This window comes from Equus caballus, chromosome 18 (assembly GCF_041296265.1).
Source record: "Equus caballus isolate H_3958 breed thoroughbred chromosome 18, TB-T2T, whole genome shotgun sequence".
NCBI lineage: Eukaryota > Metazoa > Chordata > Mammalia > Perissodactyla > Equidae > Equus > Equus caballus.
This window is the reverse complement of record NC_091701.1, coordinates 53,051,190-53,072,357: the sequence shown is the minus strand read 5'-3', so window position 1 is coordinate 53,072,357 and position 21,168 is coordinate 53,051,190. Positions and strand designations below refer to the sequence as shown.

General features: G+C 42.6%; 1 long non-coding RNA gene across 1 annotated transcript; it reads left to right on the top strand.

Moving 5' to 3' along the window:
* The first annotated feature begins 285 nt into the window (after window positions 1-285).
* Window positions 286-9,676, top strand: LOC138918717 (uncharacterized). The gene is made up of 3 exons (XR_011428418.1): window positions 286-759; window positions 4,489-4,678; window positions 9,050-9,676. It is a non-coding gene; the product is annotated as an uncharacterized lncRNA (long non-coding RNA).
* Window positions 9,677-21,168: the final 11,492 nt, after the last annotated feature.

The following is a 21,168-nucleotide window of genomic DNA, read 5'->3' as shown; positions in this document are numbered from 1 at the left end:
TCCCCTGCAGAGGCTAGAAACGACCCCACCCAGCAGAAGGGGTCGGAATGGAGGTTAAACACACATGAAATTGACTTGATGAGTGTTATAGATTGACCTGTGTCCGCCCAAAATGCATTTGTTGACATCCTAACCCCCAGTACCTCAGAACGTGACTTTATTTGGAAGTAGGGTCACTGCAGCTATAACTAGATAAATTAAGATGAGCTCACACTGGAATAGGGTGGACCTCTAATCCACTAAGACCAGTGTCCTTATAAAAAGGGAAGATTTGGACACAGGGACACACACAGAAAGAAGTCCATGTGAAGATTGGAGTTATGCTGCCACAAGCCAAGGAACTACCAGAAGCTAGAAGAGAGGCCCGGAACAGACCCTTCAAAGCACCTTCAAAGGATGCACAGTCCACCCCCGACACCTTCATTTGGGACTTCTGGCCTCCAGAACTGAGACAATAAATTCCATTGTTCTAAGCCATTCGGTCGAGTGTCGTAACAAAGGGAAATGAATGCAATGAAGACAGTGATTCTCCCTGCTTCACTTTTAATTGAGCGCTCTTGGCAAACAATACACCATCATTGCCCTTCAATCCACTGTCGAAATTACTCCAGGTTTGAAACAGGAGGAACGGGCAGGGCTGCATGAGGCCTTTGACCTAGGAGCAAACCGGAGATCTCTGGGATCTGCCGTCCAAAGTGACCTCTGCAAAGTCCAGAAACAAGTCCTCATGACATCCTTCGCCACCAGCATCTCACTGTGGTGAGTGAGCCAGAGAGCTGCTGCCCCATACTGTGATCTCATGTCCTCGTCTGCTGAAAGTGGATGGGAACAGTATTTGTCCGGAGCAGATAATTAGCTCTTGCAAGTGCATGCATGCCTTTTTTAAGATGATGAAACTGCTCACTGGAGAGTGAGGATTTCAAGTTCTTTCAGTATAAAAGTTTTTTCCAGATAAAATATATAAATGCAAATATCCTAACAGTACTTTTCAAACTATATGTTGCTCACAGCTACATAGATGGAGCTTTTGAACACTGCTTTTCTTGCTAACTTGGGGAAATCTGTTAGTTTTAGCAACTCACCATCTTGAATCACTGCTGTCAAATTAGCCAGATTTGTTTTTCTTTCTGTGTGAAGGTCTTTTGTGGTGATATAATCAAATTAACTCCCTTAAAAGGCTGCCAGGTATTGGATAATTTTTTTCCTGATATTGAAGCTTGGGTGTATTGCCTTTGGCTGCAGTATTAACGTTTCATTTTATTATATAAACATGGAGTTAAAGCCGCTTACTCTTAGCACGCAGTCTAAGCAAATACGTACAAAATATATGCAAGTTATGCCCCATTTTAACTACAGGGATCCCATCCTTATATTTAAGATACAATGTCTATATTTCAGAAGCACGGTCTTTAGAAGGTAGGAATGTAACTTTCCTCATCCTTAGTGTCAGATTTGTGGATGTTTCTAACACCAGATTTAAAGATGGATACAAATAAGCTTGCATTATTATTCCACCCTTAGGTTTGCACGTAACATTCCTAAGTGCAAACCTGCAAGGGGAAGAGTGGGTGGCTCAGAACAGAAAGCGTCTGGCACTTGTGTTGGGTCTCAGGTTTCTGACACTCCTGCCTGAATCCATTTAGCCTCACCCTCCAGTTTCGAGCATGAAGGAATAACAAATGGGTGGGGTCAAATAGGGGTGCCTTTAGCCAAATGCAAAAGGGACTCTCATAGTGACAAAAGATCAAACTCCTCATTTAATAAAGGAGGAGATATATGTATGATAAGCTCTAATACTTGGATGAGGAAAGAAAGATATTAAACATGATTTGACAGCTTCTTACCAACCTCAGTTTCTTCTGTATTTTTCTTCCTGAACATTCTGTTATTTCTCAAGAGCCACCCAAACCTCCAGCCCAGGAACCTCTCCAAGGAGTCCTGGTGTCATTTTGTGTCCTCCAGTCTTCGTTAGGGCTCCTCAGGTTCAAGGACAACAGAAAGAGAATATGTGCCCAGATCAGAAAAAAGCCCTTTTCCCCTGCAGCAAAAGTGACTCAAAGAGCATGTCCTCTTGGTAGGGGTCACAAGCATCATCTTTTTAGATGACAGACAGTACATTACACTTTCGAAATCACCTGTGGCTAGAACACCTGAGTTTGTCCAGAAAAAAGTGATCTGTGGAAAATGGGAGTAATCTTGCAAAATGTAAGATTCTCCTCTTGACTCCAATCTTGGCTGGAAGCATTTGATTGGGAAGGAATTTTGTTTCCGGCTAGATGTGGTTGACTGAAGAATTGTCTGGAACCGATTGGCTATTCTCACCTTTGTGGGTCTTTCCCTTGTTATTTGGGAATTTCTGAATAAACAAAGGCCCCTAGAGACTCAAGCAGTGGGTACAAATGTTTATAGAAAAATCCAGTGCTGTGTATTTCCTTGCTTTATGGTTCATGGGGGCACGTTGAAATAGTTAACGCCCCTCTAAAAGAGAGCAATTTCCTCTGGTGTTACAAGTAGGATCAGGGCCAATAAACTGTAACAAAGCATAATATTTAGGACACACATGTAACTCCTCTCAAGGATAATGTTCTACACATAACTCGTAGAGTTAGTGTCAATCATCCTCCTCCTGTGAACACACAGCACTAATAGGTCTACTGTGGCCTTTAAATTTCCACCCACATTTTGATGCATACATTACTAGGAAGCACAAGGTATTAACCAGAGAGCCTCTTTCATGCTTCCGTTATTTGTACCCGGAGCCATCTGGAATACAAAACAAGACGGAGAAAATTCAGAGGTCAAATTTTACCCAGTTTGCCGTATAAAATTGAGAGTTAAGATGGAAAGGTTAAAAAGAAAAGCAACATAAAACTTTTCTCCCTCTCCTTCTAGGATTCTGTTTAGGTTTCAACTTTATAGCTGCCTGTCGCTGGCATATCGTGTGAAATTAGCTATCAGGCTTTTGAAGGTGAAAAGCTGGTTTTACAGCTCATTGAAGTCCTAAGGGACACATTGCATTTAATTAAGGTAGTTCTTTACATAAGGTTTAAGAATATTTATAATGCTTCCCAGGCTATCAACAGGTAAAGTTAACCAAATAACTGGAAAAAACTTTTGCCTCCAAAGAATGAACCAGCTACAAATTTACATACTATTTTCACAGGCACACACACAAGTTCTTCTGCTTAAAAAACGTGGTAGAGTGAAAAGAAAAATTACATAGATAAAGAAGAGTACTATCTTTAAAACACAGCAAGTATTCAGTTAAAGCTGATTTAAAGTGCACCATCAAATGGATTTAGTCACAGAGAAGAGATTACCAACAAGGAATGGAGGCGGTGCAGTCTAGGAGGTAGAACGTAGGAGCAGGGGTCAGATGACTTTTTGTCTTATCTGGACACCTCTCTATTGCTGAGTGATCCTCTGGGTACAGGATTTGGACCCATCTGATAATCTAGAACAACATTCCTATACACCTCTTAGCTTTGGCACTGAAGAATTTTGAGACTATACCATAAATGGAAACATGAATAGGGATTTTGCTAGGATTCTACAGTGTAAGAAAAAAGTAAGTGGCTGTGGTTTTAGAAAGGTTTGAGAGAAGTCTTGCTTAATGGCAAGGAAATAATAACGATACCTTGACTTAGAGATTCACCATCTCTTATCTGAACCCTTTTGCACCAGATGTGTTTCAGAATTCAGAAATGTTAGGAATTTAGGATTGTAATTGAGTAACATATGTCACATATTTCATAATATCCCCATTGGAGTCTGCGCAGCACTCCGTAACCAAACACATTCACATTTGTATAGCTAAATGTATAAATGTTTACACGAAGTGAGATAAATAAAAATTATCAATAGCCTCATATTAGGTCATGCCATGTTTTGCTGCCAAGGGAGTTATGAAATAACATCCAGTTTTTAGAAAATGTTTTTAATTTCAAAATTGTGGCTAAGGGATTATACCCCTGTATTATCCTTTTCAGTGCAGGATCACACACAAATTTCATGAGATCTATCAAAGATGCACTCAGGTGGGTAAGACAGGTAATAGCATCCCATTATGACAATGTGGAACTGAGGGGTTAAAAGGTGAAATGATTTGGCCCAAAGTCTTACAGTTGGTTCTTGGAAAAGTGGGGACCAAATATTGGTTTATACAGATGGTCAAATGGTGGGAAAGCACAATAAAATATCACCCCAGCACTGTCCTCAAGGTCCACGCTCTTGCAGGAAGAGGTAATGACCTCATCACCTGGTCCACTGTCACTTCCATTAACCCTCATGGTGATCCAATTACCAGCCATATAGTAAATTCCATGTGTCCTATTACATGTGCAGAGAAATTTTTTTAAATATTTCCCTAAAAAGAATTTTTCTAAATAGAAACTAGAAAGTTACAAAAAAGTTTTATTCACTTTTTTCTAACTTCTAAGTAGAAGAGCATACTAGGAAGATTTCTCTTATTTGTGTACTGAATGCCAGGTTCCCACTGAAGAGAAGGAAGAGGAGAAATAAAATGACAAGAGTGAGACAAAACCTACGAGAATGATTATCAAAAGAACATTCCTTCCCAAAGAGAGCAGTATGCAAAGAAGAGGGAAAGGCAACATTACCGTGGAGAAGTCTCACAAATGCTTCCTCAGCCAGACAATCAAGGTCAACATCAACAGAGGTAGGTCGTGTTGGTACCATACGCCCTTGATGTGACATAATGAGACTGGCGCTCTTCCTCTGTGTCTTCCCAAAAAAACCCCATAACCCCAGTCTAGTCATGAGAAAGACATCAAACAAACCCAAGATGAGGGGCGTTCTACAGAATACCTCACCAGTATTCCTCAAAACTTTCAAGGCCATCAAAAACAAGGAAAGTCTGAGAAACTATCTCAGTCTAGAGGAGCGTAAGGAGACATGACGACTGAATGTAAGGTGGTGTCCTGGGTGGGATCCTGGAAGAGAAAAAGGACCTTAAATAAAACTAAGGAAATCTGAGGAGAATATAGACTCCCGTTAATAATAAAATACCAATATCGGTTCATTAGTCATGACAAATATACAATAGTAATGTAAGATATTAATAATAGGGGAAATTGGTGAGGGGTATACAGGAAACCTCTGTACCAGCTTTGCAACTATTTTGCAAATCTAAAACTATTCTAACGTAAAAGAATTACTTAAAAAATACTCAGTAATAGGGGCTGGCCCCGTGGCTGAGTGGTTAAGTTCATGCACTCCGCTGCAGGCGGCCCAGTGTTTCGTTGGTTCGAATCCTGGGCGCGGACATGGCACTGCTCATCAAACCACGCTGAGGCAGCGTCCCACATGCCACAACTAGAAGGACCCACAACGAAGAATATACAACTATGTACTGGGGGGCTTTGGGGAGAAAAAGGAAAAAATAAAATCTTTAAAAAAAAATACTCAATAATATGTTAAATATGTATAATTAAACAATAAAATGGAAAGAAATATTTAGAGTATAAAATAGCTTAACTTACACAAAAAAGCTTTTTTTATAATAAAGAATGTTCTTCATTGTCTATGATTTACAAAACTGGGTTTTTAGAAATGTTCATTCATTGTTATTCTCAGTCTGCCTATTTAGAATTTCGAAAACTGCTCTGTAGAATTTGGAACTGTATAGGATTTTGTTCGTCTTTTCGTATCCATTTGCAAATACAACTCACGGGATATCTGTGCAAAGAGCATCATTTTGTCCTTTTGTCTCTAGCGAATCTTCTTTTTGACCTCTCACTTTCTGGTTGGCGGGAAGAATAACTTCTTGTTTTACGCATTCAAAACTTGGTCTGATCCTACCATTTAAAAATCCCTTTAAATATTGTTCACTCTCTCAAGGAAGAAATATTTGCAGTCTCCCTATCTGCTCAATCCTCTTTCTGCCTCCCTTATGAGCCGAGTTTCCAAGATCGTGACCAGTGCACTGGAGGAGAACGTGGCCTTGTGCAGACATGTGGTGGAGGGAAAAGTTGGTCCCTCTCGATTCTCTGATTTCCAAGGAAACCTCTTGCCTATTAGGTTGCCAGGCATCTACGACCTCTGATGCTGAGAACCATTACTGGTGAACTTGGCATCTCTTCTTTCAGTCCAGAGAAATCATGTGGGGAATCTGAGCTTTGGCATCATCCTACCAGGTTACAGCATTCATTATTTGCTCGAGTTCAAGACACTCTCCCAAAACCACATTTAATTAACCTTTAAAAGGATCAAGAATATTTTTAAGCTACAACATCTTTAGGTCAAAATGAAACTGTCAGAGGTAATCTCTTCCTACGCCTTCAGATACATCCTAAAACTGGGGATCCTTCTTCTCTCTCAATAGAGGATTTTCATTAGTCAGACCCAAAATAGAGTCGTGTAGAGTTCGATTATGTCACTCGGTTTCTCTAAGGTCAGATGTCATAACCCCATGCTTTCTAAAGGGCTTGCTGTGTACTTGCTCTGCGGCTAATCCCGAGAGGGGCCAGTACAACCCAGTGCTTCTGAAGCGGCGTGGCTCAGACCCCTGACTGCTATTGACAGAAGGATTAGGCTCATAAAGAAGACCAGCCAGGTCTTTTGTGCATTAACAGTTGGGGGAACTCGGAAGTCTTCCTTGTCTCGCACTGTTTGGGCTTCCCTGAAATGGAGACAGATGCTGGGCCCCTTCCTACTCTGAAGCCCCCTCGTGAATATAATGGGCACCTCGGGCCCTCCCTTTCTTCTGAGCAGTGGAGCTTGCACTGGAGAGCTCTTTGTGGGGACAGACTGTGCTCCTTGGATGCTTTGTCATGCCAATAAAGTTGCTGGAGTGAGGGTGACAGGTTAGAAACGTATCAGGAACAACGAGGGGAATGGCGCCCCCTCCCTCTGACTTTTTTAAAGGTTTGATCTTTCTGCGGCAAATGGAGAACTTTAACTTTCCTGTCTCTTAGCTTGGCAGGAGAAGGAAAAGTTTAAAGAGATTACAACGTTAATAGAAGACTTTTGTGTCCGGAGAGAGGCCTCCACAGCAGAATCAGGCTTCCTCCTCACCCGCTGCTCTTTGCTTCACACTCCTGGAACCAGTGGTATGAACTGTCAACATACACACCTGGGCAAAAGGCTGGATTCTGTGGGGAAATAGACTCCGAGCACCTGATGATCACACGACTAGCTCGGGGCCTGCTGAGTCCCTCACGGCCTCTCTTCCACCTTCAAACCTTCCACGCTCTTTGGAACCCCATTTATCCCCTCTAATATCCCCCTTCTCGGAAGTCTTCATTTATCTCAGTTCCTTCCTCTGTTCTCTGCTTGAAAAATTCCTAACTCTTTCTGGACTTTTCTCCACTCCCAATACCACCTTAATTCATCTTAGCACATTGCATTACAAGTATTGGTTTGCGTTGTTTTCATTTTCTAAAAACTTAGGAACTCCTTGTCTTATGTATCTCTCAATTCCCAGTACCTAACTTGTGTCTGGTACATAACAGGTGCTCAATAGATATTTGTTGAATAAATGAATTAATAAATGAGTACTTGAGGCAGCAATTGCATATAAAATCTAGGAATTAGGACTGTCACATGTTCTCAGGGAAGAATAGCCCCTTTCCTAGCCTCGGAAAAAGAATTATGATGGTGTAAGGCTGCAATCTTTTGACAACTCTTTACAGTGATTGATCTAGGAGGGGGCTTGTATCCATTTCTTGCCCATAAAACATAAGAGAAGCCTCTGGAAGGTTCCTAGGAAGGCATTTGCTTTCCTGACAAAAAGAACAGAAACATCTGACATTCCTCTTTCTGCTCCTTGCCTTCAGCATCTTTCTCTTCCCAGTGCCTAGTTTAGTGTTGGTACATAACAGATGCTCAGTAAATATTTGTTGAATGAATGAGTACCTGGGGCAACAATTGCTCTACCTTGCCCGGCACTACCTTGAATGTGGATGTGGTGGCTGGTGCCGCAGAAGCCATCTTGCCACAGTGAAGGAAAGGCTGATCATCCTAGATATATATCGGGCTGCTGAACCAACATCCAGCATCCATCCATTTCCAGACTTTTTGCTATGTGAAAAAAGCAAATCTCTCTTGATTTAAATCACTGTTAGTCAGGTTGCTCTGTTACTTGAGCCAAAAGCATCCTAAGCAATACATGGATCATGTTGTTTTCACTGTTGCCTCCTTACCATTTACTGAGTTCAGCCACACTTCTCCCGTGGTGCATCTCCATAATATTGTGAGACTTCCCAGTCCTATGGAGGAGAAAACTGGAGATTTTCTAGGCCTATAAATTTCTTTTTTTTTTTTTTTTTTGAGGAAGATTAGCCCTGGGCTAACTACTGCCACTCCTCCTCTTTTTGCTGAGGAAGCCTGGCCCTGAGCTAACATCGTGCCCATCTTCCTCTACTTTCTATGTGGGATGCCTACCACAGCATGGCGTGCCAAGTGGTGCCATGTCCGCACCCGGGATCCGAACGGGCAAACCCCGGGCCGCCGAGAAGCAGAACATGTGAACCTAATGGCTGCGCACCGGGCTGGCCCCAGCCTATAAACTTCTACATTAAGTTTTTTGATGCGACCTAGTTGTTGTTCACAAATCTATCTAAGGACTACAAATTAAAGATTTTAATGCAATTTCTTATGTGCTATGTTGAAGTTTTTGAGGAAGTGTTCTGAGAGCACCAAAAGAAAAATAAATAAATAACTACTACTAAAACAGAGCAATCTTAAACGTGTTACAGTCCCTATTTTCAGCAACGGGGAAGCCCTCACCCTCCTTGGTCTCCTGCCACTTGCTGTTGCCTTCTGACAGTGGAAGCTAAACTCTCTTGTTCTCACTAGGTCTCTGTCACTGGAAAGTTTTAGAAATAATATCACCAAGGAAATGACAAGTACGCAAAATAAAGTTTTGTTCTATTTCCTCATGGATGGACTTTATAAACTCAAGACAAAAGAATTAGTCCTCCTTCAAGTTGACCATATACAAGCAGATCAAAGTGTTTGTGTGGACAGCTAATTTACTCTATTCACTGACTTTCCTACAACTTGTCTCTCTCTTTCTTCCCCAAAACAGCTCTTCCTCCTTAATTGCACAGCAGACGAGACTGCAGATGGAACTCTTCAACATTGCGAGAGAGAAGACCGTTAACCTGACTGACGAGTTATCCAGCTGACTTTCATTTTTGTCCAATTTCGTCTACCTAGACAAATACATCCCACTCAGCGGGTATCTTGTTTTCCCGCATCTTTATAGAAAATACTTGTGACGAACAGGACCACATTCATTAGAGTAAACTGGGATGCTACACCCCAACACTTTTATTTGCATAGACAGATTCTCTCACATTACTCATTCATTCGTATTTCTTAAGGACCACTCATTCTACAGATCTCCAAGACGTTAAAGGAAAACAGCTATGATGAGCAATAGCACTTTGAGTACTACATGCCTTCTTGAAATGGAATAAACTTGACTTATCTAATGAAATTTTTGCTTTTTAGCCAGAAAGAGTTTATGGTCACAACACAAGATTCATCATTTAAAGATGAAGGATGGTTGGGGAAATCCTAAAGCAGGTATTATATATTAACATTTATAGTACAACAATTTTTATATTTTGCAGGAATGAATCATTGACTACTAATAAATTACTGTGTGATTGTTACCAGAAATCAGAAATTACATGATTGTTGACCCACCAAAAAAATTCAAATCTTCTCAAGTTTGATAAGTAGTGGCAGAGTTGTCTCTCAAAAACATTCTGGAAATTTTTTTTTAATGCAGTGAAACCATCAAGAAAGGTTCTGAAGTAATAGGTAAGAGGGGGAAAAAAGTTCTCAAGTGTATGTGCCTGAACTTTTCAAGATGAGGTAAAAAGGAGAGAAAGAGAGAACAAGATAGGTAACCAGAGATCCCTGATGCTTGCCATGCCGTATGGGCTCACCCGACAAAAGTCACCTGGAGTGGAACAGATTATTTCAGGCTGTTAAAGCTGCCAGATCACAGAGTTTCTGGGATTTCTCTCTATTCCCTGGGGCAGATGGAAATTTAATTCCAAGCATATCCTAGTAATGGCATGCAAACTGTGTGTCCTTACCTAAGGAAGGCTAAGGATCTTGTCTGTATCCATCCAATCTTGACTAGAACTTCAGAAAAGTAACCCGTTTTGGGGAAAAAAAATATGATCAAAAAGTTTGAGAAAAACATTATACTCATACTGGAGAATGCATCATGGACACAGCAAATGGTCTTGAGACATACTTGATTGAAAAATATCTTTTCACCTAGTATTTTTCACAGTTACTTGATTCGCAGAAACTTTTTTGGTTTGCATTTGGGGAAACATTGCTATAGAGTGATGGACAATATAGCCTCTTTTCCAGCACTATCTCCACACACTTCCAGATCCGTCACTCAGAAATGTGTGTATGTAAAGCAAGTACTCTTGCAGTTCTTGGAAAAGACCAGAATGCACATGATTCTGACTGGGAAGCTAAGTGTATTTTTCAATAATGACCAGTTGGTTGTGGCTTTTAATGGGACCTATGCTTCTGCAGATTAAGTTTCCTTTAAGAAAAATGTTTCCTTACTAAATATGGATTCAGGCAACATAGACTCCAGATAAGCCATAGGAAGTGCCCTCACGCTGGAAGACTGGAATTGCCAAAGCTCAACCTTGCCCCCTCTGCAAAAGCACCAAACCTGAGCCACTAAGCCAAACTTTGGGGAATATATGGCATCAGACAATTAAATTCTCAAGTCTTTTATATGTCCAAGGGCAAGGTCACAGGAATGGGGCTGCCCCTAAAAGAAATAAACATACTTAAGTAACCACAACCTTGGGAAGGGAACAATTCTTACGCAAGGACAGAAGAGAGAAATCTAGTTACAGGAAGAATCGTTTCCTTTTCCTGGACCTGTAAGAGGTTGAGTCTGGACTCCAGTGAACACAGACACATAGACTCATTATGTGGGGGGAGGGAGAGCTGCCTCCCACTCAAGGAACATAAGTAGGTCCTGCAACATGCTTGTTGAGAGTCTAGAAAGAAAGATGTCCAGGTGGGTACCCCTTGATGGATGGGGTGATGGATGTTGAGAGCAATCGGTCTGCAGCAGTGGCCTCTGGGATTTAATTCACTTCCCATACTCCCAAACCTTCAGCAGTTACAGTCTGATCTCACCTTCCACTGGAGAAGGAGCTATGTTCACACTCAGCATGATGTAAGATACAGCAAAACAACAGAGCAGGAAATTGGCCACAAAATGAGGGACAAGCAGAGCAGAGGTCCAGAGCCAGACAACTGGATCAGGCAACAAACAACCAGAAGAGATACATGGAAATAACAAGACTGGTTGAACAGAATGGGGGTTAGATGATTGTGATAGAAAGACCAGAGTGATGAATCTGGAACCTTTGGCATACACAGTCAATACAAGACATTGCTCATATATTTTTCTGACAAATAAGGAAACAGCAATGGTTCTAATGACAATATCATTTTGGTAGAAATGTCTGTTATTCCTCATGGCCAAGGGTGACAATATGAATGGTAGTGGGTATTTCTGAGTGTGCTGGGGGAACTCCAAAGAAGAGATCAAGAGCAAAAATATATAAATGTGTAAAGGACAGTATTTTAACCCCACACATACTTGGAGATAACTGCCTTTGTCCTATTAATAAGGCATCATGATCTTGTTTTTCAGCATCACTTTAAAATCAATAGCATGCTCCACACTTTGTGATCAATTCTGTCCATTTTGATTGACAGTCCTCTATGCCTTCTCACTAACAGTTCCAGAGATTTGTTTTCTCTTCTTTACTAAAGAAGGCGTTGTAGAACGTTAAGGCCCACAGATTCCCACTTCTTGCAGAAAATCGTTCTCTCTCCAAACAAAAAACGACCAAGGATTCTCTGCTTTTAAAATTAACGTTATAATTTAACCAACCTATGTAAAGAAGAGTAGTGAAACAGCCGACCAGACTGAACTGGATATTCTGAATCTTGAAAGAAAAAAGCAAATAACTCTATAAATACAGTTTAAAATTAGCTGGAGCCAAGGCAAAACCAAGCTGCTTCAATGGTGGTGTTAACATTTAGAACATTATGAATATTAACTCAGAGTTCACAACTCACTGGGGAGTTCTGTGGACCAATTTGCTTAAATTCAGAGGCTAAAACACCTTTTTTAAATGTCAAACGTGTGTAGGATATAAAGGAAAAGAGCAAGGTAAATGCAATTAGCAAAAATAGAAAATTGGGGAAAGTCAAATTTTGGCATTTGTATTTTCACCTCATGTAGAGATAAGTAGGGCTGTGAGTCAACTGAGCATAAGAACTTTGAGTCCAAGGCTTGCTTTACACAGTTGTGCTCTAGAAGCTTCCATGGGAGGTACATGCGCGATCAGCTTCTGATTGTATTGGCTGCCTCAGCCTTACCAGCAAGGGACCTATGTGAATAGCGATGGTGTCCCATATTTCAAAAGCAGTATACAGAGCATTATGTTTGAAGCCCACTAACCATACAGTTTTTAGCCTGAAATGAGTTATCTACATCTTAAGTAGTAATAAGTAGCATTTCAAAATAGCATTTTAAAGAGACATAGTGAACATATTCAAAATAGCGTTTAAGGAGAAGTGATGGTCACCTACATTGTCTGCACGAGCCTGTGAGGCTCTCTATGAGTTTTTCCACTTTTCCCGACTTTTAAAAAATTTCTGCTGTCTTTGTGTTTTCAACTATTCCCTTAAACCACAAAACACTCTGAGGAAGAATCAGAATAAAGAAATAGAAGATCTCATCCACTGAAGTCTACCAATGGCACCCCTTGATTGAATAATGGCTCCAAGGAAAGCTAGACAATATCCCAAATTGCAGGCTATGGGGAAGGGCATTTGTCGTATGTGTCAAAAGACTTTAAAATGCACATTTCCCTGTAGGAGGTTATCATGAGAAAACAATGATGGATTGTGCAAAGACGTAACAAGGAGCTTCATTGCAGCACTGTTCGTGATTATAAACATTGGGAGCAACCAAGAGTTCCAGCAATAGGAGATTGAGAAAATAAATTATAGTACATTCAGACAGTAAAATAATCTGCCAGTCATTAAAAATAATGTTGGAGAAATACCTTTGTCGACAATAGAGAGCTGTTCACAATAAATTCTTAAGAGAAAATGCACTTTACAAATCAGAACATACAGCACAATACCATTTTTATTTAAACATATGTATTATAGATGTATTGAAAAATGGAATTATATGCATCAAAGTGTTAAAATGGTTAATTTGGAGAGAATGGAAGAAAGGATATTTTTATTTCTCTTTGTCTTTTCAGACTTTTCTGTAATGACCATATATTACTTTTGCAATAATGGGGGGCAAACATTTTAAATACTAAAAAAAATAAGCACCTCATGAAGGTAGTTTTTTTAACCTGGAAGATTTATTTACAGTTAATATTTTTAAAACTTAACTATACTGGTGTTTTTGATTTGCGACAAGGACTAAGAGCTGCTGGCTTTTGGAAGGAGGAGTCACTATGCCGGACAGTCCACACATGGAAGAATCGTCCCACCAATTGATGTTTCTGGACAGCCGCCCCTCCACAGGGAGTGCGCACACATACACTGGACACGATACTGTGGCACCATGCATAGATTCCTTTTCTCTTGGCAATTTTCATTAATGCTATTACATATAATTTATCTGGAAATGAAGACGTCAATGACTTGCCAGGTGACTCCCTTTGGAGAAACCCATGTAAATGACCTGAATTGAAAAAAATTAAAGAAACTCAAAGGTGGGAACAGAGAATTTACTCAAAGAACATTTAACTCTGCTTCTCCCGGGTGCTGTGCTGGGTGCCCTGGGGGATGCAAAGATGAACAAAATATGGCCTTTGCTCTTAAAAAGCACATGGTCTCTATGCAAAAGACTGGCTAAAATATGAGGCAGAAAGAAGCAAATGCCATAAAAGAGATGTGTGTGTGTGTGAGCGAGAGAGAGAGAGAGAGAGAGAGAGAGAGAAGCTATTGAGATTAAGGAAGCAGTTTGGGGAAACAAACATCCCAGTAAGAATGACTTGGCTAAGAAAAAATGCTCATGGAGAGGGAGTGAGTGACCCCAGGGCATGGGAGCCTCAGCCCCTTCCTGGAAGTTCGTAGAACAAAGAGAAAACTCAACAGCCAATCAGGGAGAGCCAAATCTTCTCTGCTAGCTCTAACTTGCCCCGGCAAGGTTGGGATTCTCTGTGGATCAAGGTGCTTTGCCACCGCATTGTGCTCAAGTGGGAGCTCGCAGCCCAATCTGGCCTTCTAAACCTCAGAGGACATATTACCCTCTCGTGCCCTGTGCAAACCAGGGAAGCTCACGGCCATTAAGTATCCTGTGCAGCCTTGAACCAGCTCCTAGTCCCACTGTGGTGACTCCAGAGTAGTGCCAAGGGACTGCCATTTTTCCCAGACCTTCTCAAAACCTCTCCGAAGTCCCAGAGCTAATTCGGTCCTCAGAGAATCTCTGGACTTTGAAATCTTGATTAAAAGATTGACAAAGAGAGGCACCGGCTGAATGGTAGTGGAACTTATCCATCTGTCTATCCATTTATTCATTCAATCAGCAAACATGTACTAATCACCTATGTGCCAACTCTGGGAACAGAAATAGGAGGAACACCCAACCTCCACCATCTAGGTGAGGACAGATGGGTAAACCAGTAAGTACACTAAGGATTACCAGTACCACGAGAGAAGAGAGGAGAATGAAGAAATGGAGAGCTGTGTGGGCACAAAGGAAAGAGGAGGAGTCACTTCTACTTGGGGCAGTCAGAAAAAGCTTCCTGGAAGAAGTAATCCTCCAAAGATGGGCAGGCAGAAAATGAGGGGAAGCTAACCTGAACCCTTCGGGCTTTCCCAAGTATAGTAGTCATGACTCTACTAACTCCAAAGGCCTGAGACCCAACCTGACCCAGCTAAGGAGAGAATGGGAAGGTCCCAGCTCAGTGCCTGAAGGGCAGGAGTGTGGCTGGAGATGCCCGGAGTCAGGGACTCTGCCTAACCAGACTCATCTCTGCCTCTCTCTGTAGATTGGCTTCTTTCTCTCCTACCACGGCCTGGTTTTCTCCACAAAATGGCGACATGGCTGTGACAGCTATGGGCTTACATCTCCCAGCTTTTCCTCAAGAGAAAAAAATCTCTGTCGCCCCGGGCTTAGTTACTGAAACCCTAGGGGGGTTTCTGATTGGTTTCTTAAGTCATCCATTAAGGACATGTCACCGCGGCCAAGCCAGACAAGTCCCCATTTGACCCATGTTGGGTAGAGAGACAGCTCCCCCAAAGAAAGGGGATGCTATTCCCAGAAGGCAGAAGGAGTACCAGGAACACAAAAGAATAAACATCCACCATGCCAGGACACCTCCAAACCATTTCTAATTTCCAAGTGTCAACAGAATCTCTTGTTCCAGGGTTCATATTATAGCAGCCAAGCTGACTACAAACCTAGCTGCGCGAATCGGTGCCTAACTGGATTCAGACGGTGAACCTTCCCTCTGGTCTGGTGTGAGTCACAGCTAGATCGGCCCCGGAGCAGGACAAAGAGCAAAACTGCAGATGACAAAGGATGTTGAGCTTCCGCCAGGGGTGAACACCTAAAATGGCCATATCTTCAAGGCTGTGGTCAAGGCCACTGGCTGTAGCTGACGCCGAGGATGATGGGCCAGAGGGTTGCATTGAGCGCTTATGTTCCAAAAGCAATAAGAATCCCATGGGGCTGGGGATGGGGGTGGGGCTGTGAGAGAAGAGAGCGTCAGAGGTGTCGAGGGGATGGGCAGCACAGTCGCAGTGGCAAATCTTAACCCCCCTATCCCCACTGTCCCCAGATAGAAGGGAGGCTTTCTCCACGTCCCTTTTCAGCATCATTCCTCACAATCCCTCATTCGCCTCCCTTATTCTGTGGTTTTCTTCATCACTCAGAATTGTCCTTCCCACTATACATTTTCCTTATTTCCCTTGTTTATTCTTCGTGTCCCCCACTAGCTTGTAACCTCCGCGAGGACAGAGATTTTTGCCTGTTTTGTTCACATCGGAATCCCCTAAAACAGTGCCTGTCATATAATAGGCACTAGTCATATTTGTGAAATTAATTTGTTGAAGGACTGAATTTCCAAGAAAGAGACACTGTCTCAAAAGAGAGATTACCATCTGTCGGGGAGAGTAGTTTTTTCCCGTTCATGTTTTCTTCCACGTGTAGGAAACGATGTCATATAACATTCCTGGGTTCTCCTCTCCAATTCGTTCCTCCTCTGGGAGGGTGGAATGATGTACTAATTGGTGCATTTGGGACAAAAACAGTGCCTCCAGTCATCCTCAGGAAGAAACTGCCTGCAGGAAGCACACCTTCTGCTCTGCTCTTACCTGTGTGTGTTCCCTGCGATGGGCTTGTGGTCCAGCACTGCCAGCTGGCACAGAGGCTCTTCCATTGAATTCCCACAGACATAGGTCCTATTCCCAATATCAGCTTTATTAGTCATAAAGGTGATATTTCCCAGACTTGTCTACTCTTTTGTCTTATTTCTCTAGTGGTTCAGAACTGCTTATCGGTCCCTGTTGAGTTCTAGCACCATCTATTAATGGCATAATTAGTGAAAACGGACTTCTTACAAAGTAGCATATGGCGCCACCCAAGTTATGCCCTGTTGCAGGTCAGACGCCCTGTGAAACACATCTTAAGATTTAGATTTGCAAGCAAGAGGTTTTTGGCGGAATGCTCTCAGAAGCAACCACCTGTGAAGGAGTGAGGGGAGCAGCCTGGGCGGGGGAGAAGTTGAACTGCGATGCAGTAGCAGCCGCAGCCAATTACACAGGGGGCTCTGGAGCTGGCTTAGGCTGGTGGGCCTATGTCCTTCTTCTTCTCCTTGACCAGTCGTTGGATGCAGGCAGCCTTAGGCAGAGGGTATGACCTTTGCCAGGGGCAGTTTCCTGGGAAGGACTCAGATGAGAGTCAGCAGCATCAGTTTCTGGGTCCTGAAGTGGGATCTGTGTGGGCACCACAGAGTCAATTGACACACCATCCTCCCGTTTTGTGATGCTGGGTATAACAACAACAGCAAATTAGCTACAAGATGCAGTGGGGAGGGAGGCTGGTAAGGGGATATTTTGATGTTAGGCCTGGAAAGGGGAAAGTGAGTGACAGAGAAGAGAACACCCAAGTGACACCACATGCACTCAAATTCACATGGGTCAAGGAGAATGCTTCTTGCCTCCGCACTGTAAGTATAGAAGATGCCAATCCCTTGAGATGGGTTTCTAGATTCCCCCCCCCTCACCCCCCCATCTCTGAGGAGGAGTGGAGAAGGATTAGCTGGCTGGTGGCTTCTCTTCGCCCCAGAGAAGGTCCAGTTGTCTTTAAGCATTGCCTCAAATGCTAAGGCTTAGATTTCTGCAGCGAATGTCATAAGAGTCATACTTTTCTTTTCTCTTTTTTTTAAGGTTCTGGTTCTCCTTCTCCCACACTGTTACGCCCTAAATTATGTCCTCCCCAAATTCACATGTTGAAATCCTAACTCCCAGGACCTTAGAATGTGACTCTATTTGAAGATTAGGACCTTTAAAGAGGTAACTAAGGTTAAAGAAGGTAATGAGGGTGAGGCCCTCATCCAATATAACTGGTGTCCTTACAAGAAGAGGAACAGGGGCTGTCCCCGTGGCTGAGGGGTTAAGTTTGTACACTCTGCTTTGGCGGCCCGGAGTTCACCAGTTCAGATCCTGGGCACAGACCTACACACCGCTCATCCAGCCATGCTGTGGCAGCATCCCACATAGAAGAACTAGGATGATGTACAGCTGGGCTGTACGACTATGTACTGGGGCTTTGGGGAGGAAAAAAAAGAGGAAGATTGGCAACAGATGTTAGCTCAGGGCCACTGTTCCTCACCAAAAACCTCTTCTAAGCTTACAAAAAGGAAGAGGAACAGACACCAGGGATGTAAATGTACAAAGGAAAGGCCACAGCAAGAAGGTGGTCATAAACAAGCCATGGGGACAGGTCTCAGGAGAAACCAAACCTATTGACACCTTGATCTTGAACTTCCAGCCTCCAGAACTGTGAGAAATTAAATTTCTGTTGTTTAAGCCCCCCAGTCTGTGTCCATTTTGTTATGGCAGCCCAGCAAACAAATACGCATGCCCCTCTAAGGGTTTACTTTCCTATATGAACACCAGACTTAGTGTGTTCAAAGATTGCCTGACTGAAGGCCTAGCGAGAAAATGCCCTTTATCTGGGTGCATTGGAAAGAGCAGCACTTGGAGACAGGCCCCACCACCACTCCTCCCTGACTCTGTAATCTCAAGCAAATGTTTTAACAATTCGGAGCCTCAGTTAACTGATCTGCCCAATGGGCATAACACATTACCTTAGCACACTGACCCATGGAGCAGGAGCAGGAGCTGCCCACGATCAGCCAATTTTATTGATCACTTCTTCAAGTCTTAAAGTACCTGCCTTGTGCCCGAATTACTTCCCAAGGATGAGGCTGCCAAGGGCCCCTCTTTCTCATCCACAAAGTACTTGTCAGTCACCCTCAGACCAGAAGAAGTTTCCTTGTTTTTCTTGCAGGCTTTCAAAAGAAGGAGGTAATTACACCCCAATTGCCACTGTTAAAAGAAATTAGGCCCTAAGGGCAGATCACCTGGAGACAACTATATACTGGCTGGCCAACCTGTCATTCTCTGGCACAAAAATGCCTAGTGAACCTGCCATATATTTGCATTACTGTGACTGTTCTGGCGTTTGCATGCCTGGAACACTACCTCCATGGCCTCAATCAGTGCCTGGGAGCGTCTACCTGAGAGAGAACCAGCTCAGCTTTTGGTCTCTCTCTAGTCTGCCTGGATGTGGCTCTATGAATCTCTGAGCCAAAGCCTCCTATTGTCTTTGTGCCTTTCTGGTTTAAACTGTCAAAATCAAAGATAATGGGTACACAAAAAGAAATAGAAAAATTGAGAAATATGAATACATAAAACATTAAAGGCAATACCAACGATGTATCAATTTGACAGTTGCTTGCAATCTAACGATGTGGAGATCAGAGGTACAAACAAACCCTGAGCTGATTTTATTGTGGCTCGTTTCTTTTCTTCTGATGGTAAAGATTGTTGATGTATGGTAACCAGATTTACAACATTCAATTTGAAAAGACGTTTGGATGATTTAGGGGGTTTTCTTAGAAATCTATTTACAAAAAATAATAATAATGAACGCCTAGACCAGGGTAATTTATCAAAATGAACTATCTGGGGCTAGAAAGGAGAAGAAAACCACAATTAATTGAACTTCTTATATATTCTAGGTCCTATGCTCAGTACCTTACACATAGTATCTTATTTAGTCCTCACAACGATTCAACGAGGTGGGTATTATTAGCCTCATAAGAAAGGTGAAGCCTATAAAGACTCAATAATCTGTTCATAATCCCTCTATTTAAAGGAGGAAGAACTAGAGTTCGAAATCAATGTCTTTTGGTTCAAGGTCCGTGGCTTCTTAGATTTTTGAATAAATACCATGTGGTTATTATGGTAAAAACAAAGACTATGATCTTAACCTCAAGGAATTTGTGACCTCAAATAACCAAACATACGTCATCCACTTAAGTAATAATCTAGATTATTACTTAATATACAGAGTATACAATAGAACAATAGACTTTTTAAATTCTCCATATTTACAAAAAATGGTTCTATGGTCAAATACGTTTGGGGAAACGCTGCATGTTACATCCCCCTCTTGGAGATTCAAGATGCTCATCACCATAGTAGCAGCTCAGAGAAAGATCTTGTTTTGACACGGTAGCACTAGGAACACACTTTGGGAAACCCTGCTCTAAGGCAGTATTGAATAAAGTCCACTTGCAGAAATAAAAGGGACAGCTCTGTTGGAGTTTAGCAGAGGGTGTGATGGCACTGTGAGCTAATGGGATTGTGAGATGTTTTCTGTTGGAACTGGAACTTTATCTAGGCCTAAGAGTCTAGACGAGAAGACAATCCAGAAGGTGAAAGCATTCCCCAAAAAGTACGAGAAAAGGCCTCTTGGTGGCACAGCAGGGCATCAGCTTGGCTGAAGTAGAGAATTATTTCTGGGAAACAGTTTGAGGAAGTGAGGTGCGGTGACTCGAGGGGGAGCAGAGCAGCTTTGCGTGCAGGTCAGGGGAGACTAGAATCTACCCTGTAACAGATTACCAGGGATACCCTACAAGTCCATAAGGCTCTACAGTTTTCCAAGTGCCCTCTCCTGCCTTACGTCACACACATTATCACAACGATGGACAAATGCAGGAGGAGGGAGTGGAGGAGTGGGGCTTTGTCGTTGGCTCCCTCTTTCCTAGCTCCCCCTGTGAAAAAAGGAGTTTTGTAGGGAATGAGTCATCTACCTTTGGTTACTACAAGAACATTCTAGAACCTCCAGAGTAAAGGATCAGTAAATACATTACCTGATTATCTCATTTAATTACTATTTCATTATTTCACTCACCACAGTACTGTGAGGCGTCGGCACTTTACAGAAGAGGAAATGGAGATTTAGAGACTTCAGTAAGGTGTTCAGGCTCTCCAGTGGTCCAAACCAGTAATCACGATGATGAGGAGCGGGGAGGCAAGCAGAGGAGTGACTCGTAAGTACTTGGAGTCAAGGGGAAGATGCCAGGTGAGAAGAAAAGACTGAAAAAGCCAAGTGGAAAAGGAGAAAATTGAGAAAAAAGGGGTTCCTGAGAGGTAGGGCGAGACTGTGAGGTTGAGGACATAGGTGGGTTAGCCTCCGTGAGGTGAACAGACAGCTCTTTGCCTGAGACTGTGAGCAAAACTGAGGGATGATTGGAGAGAAGGAACACCCCTGAGGGGAGGGTACATGTGGGAATCCTTCTGGTTGGCCTCCAACTCATTGGAAAAGAGCAGGTGAAGTATTTTGCTGAGATAGAAGAGACTGGGGGCGTAAGGAGAATAGAGAAGTCTGGAATACCTTCCGGGAGGCATCATCAAAAGAGGAGGAGGAGGTGCTTTGCCTGTGAAGATCAACAGCGGGACTTCATGCTCTCACTGGCAACGCTCTCCAGTCCAGGATGGATGTAGTGAAGAGTAGGTCCTGTTTCTCCAAACTTCTGGAAAAGTGAAAGAAGTCTGGGGGTTTGTGAATGACTCCAAGAGAGG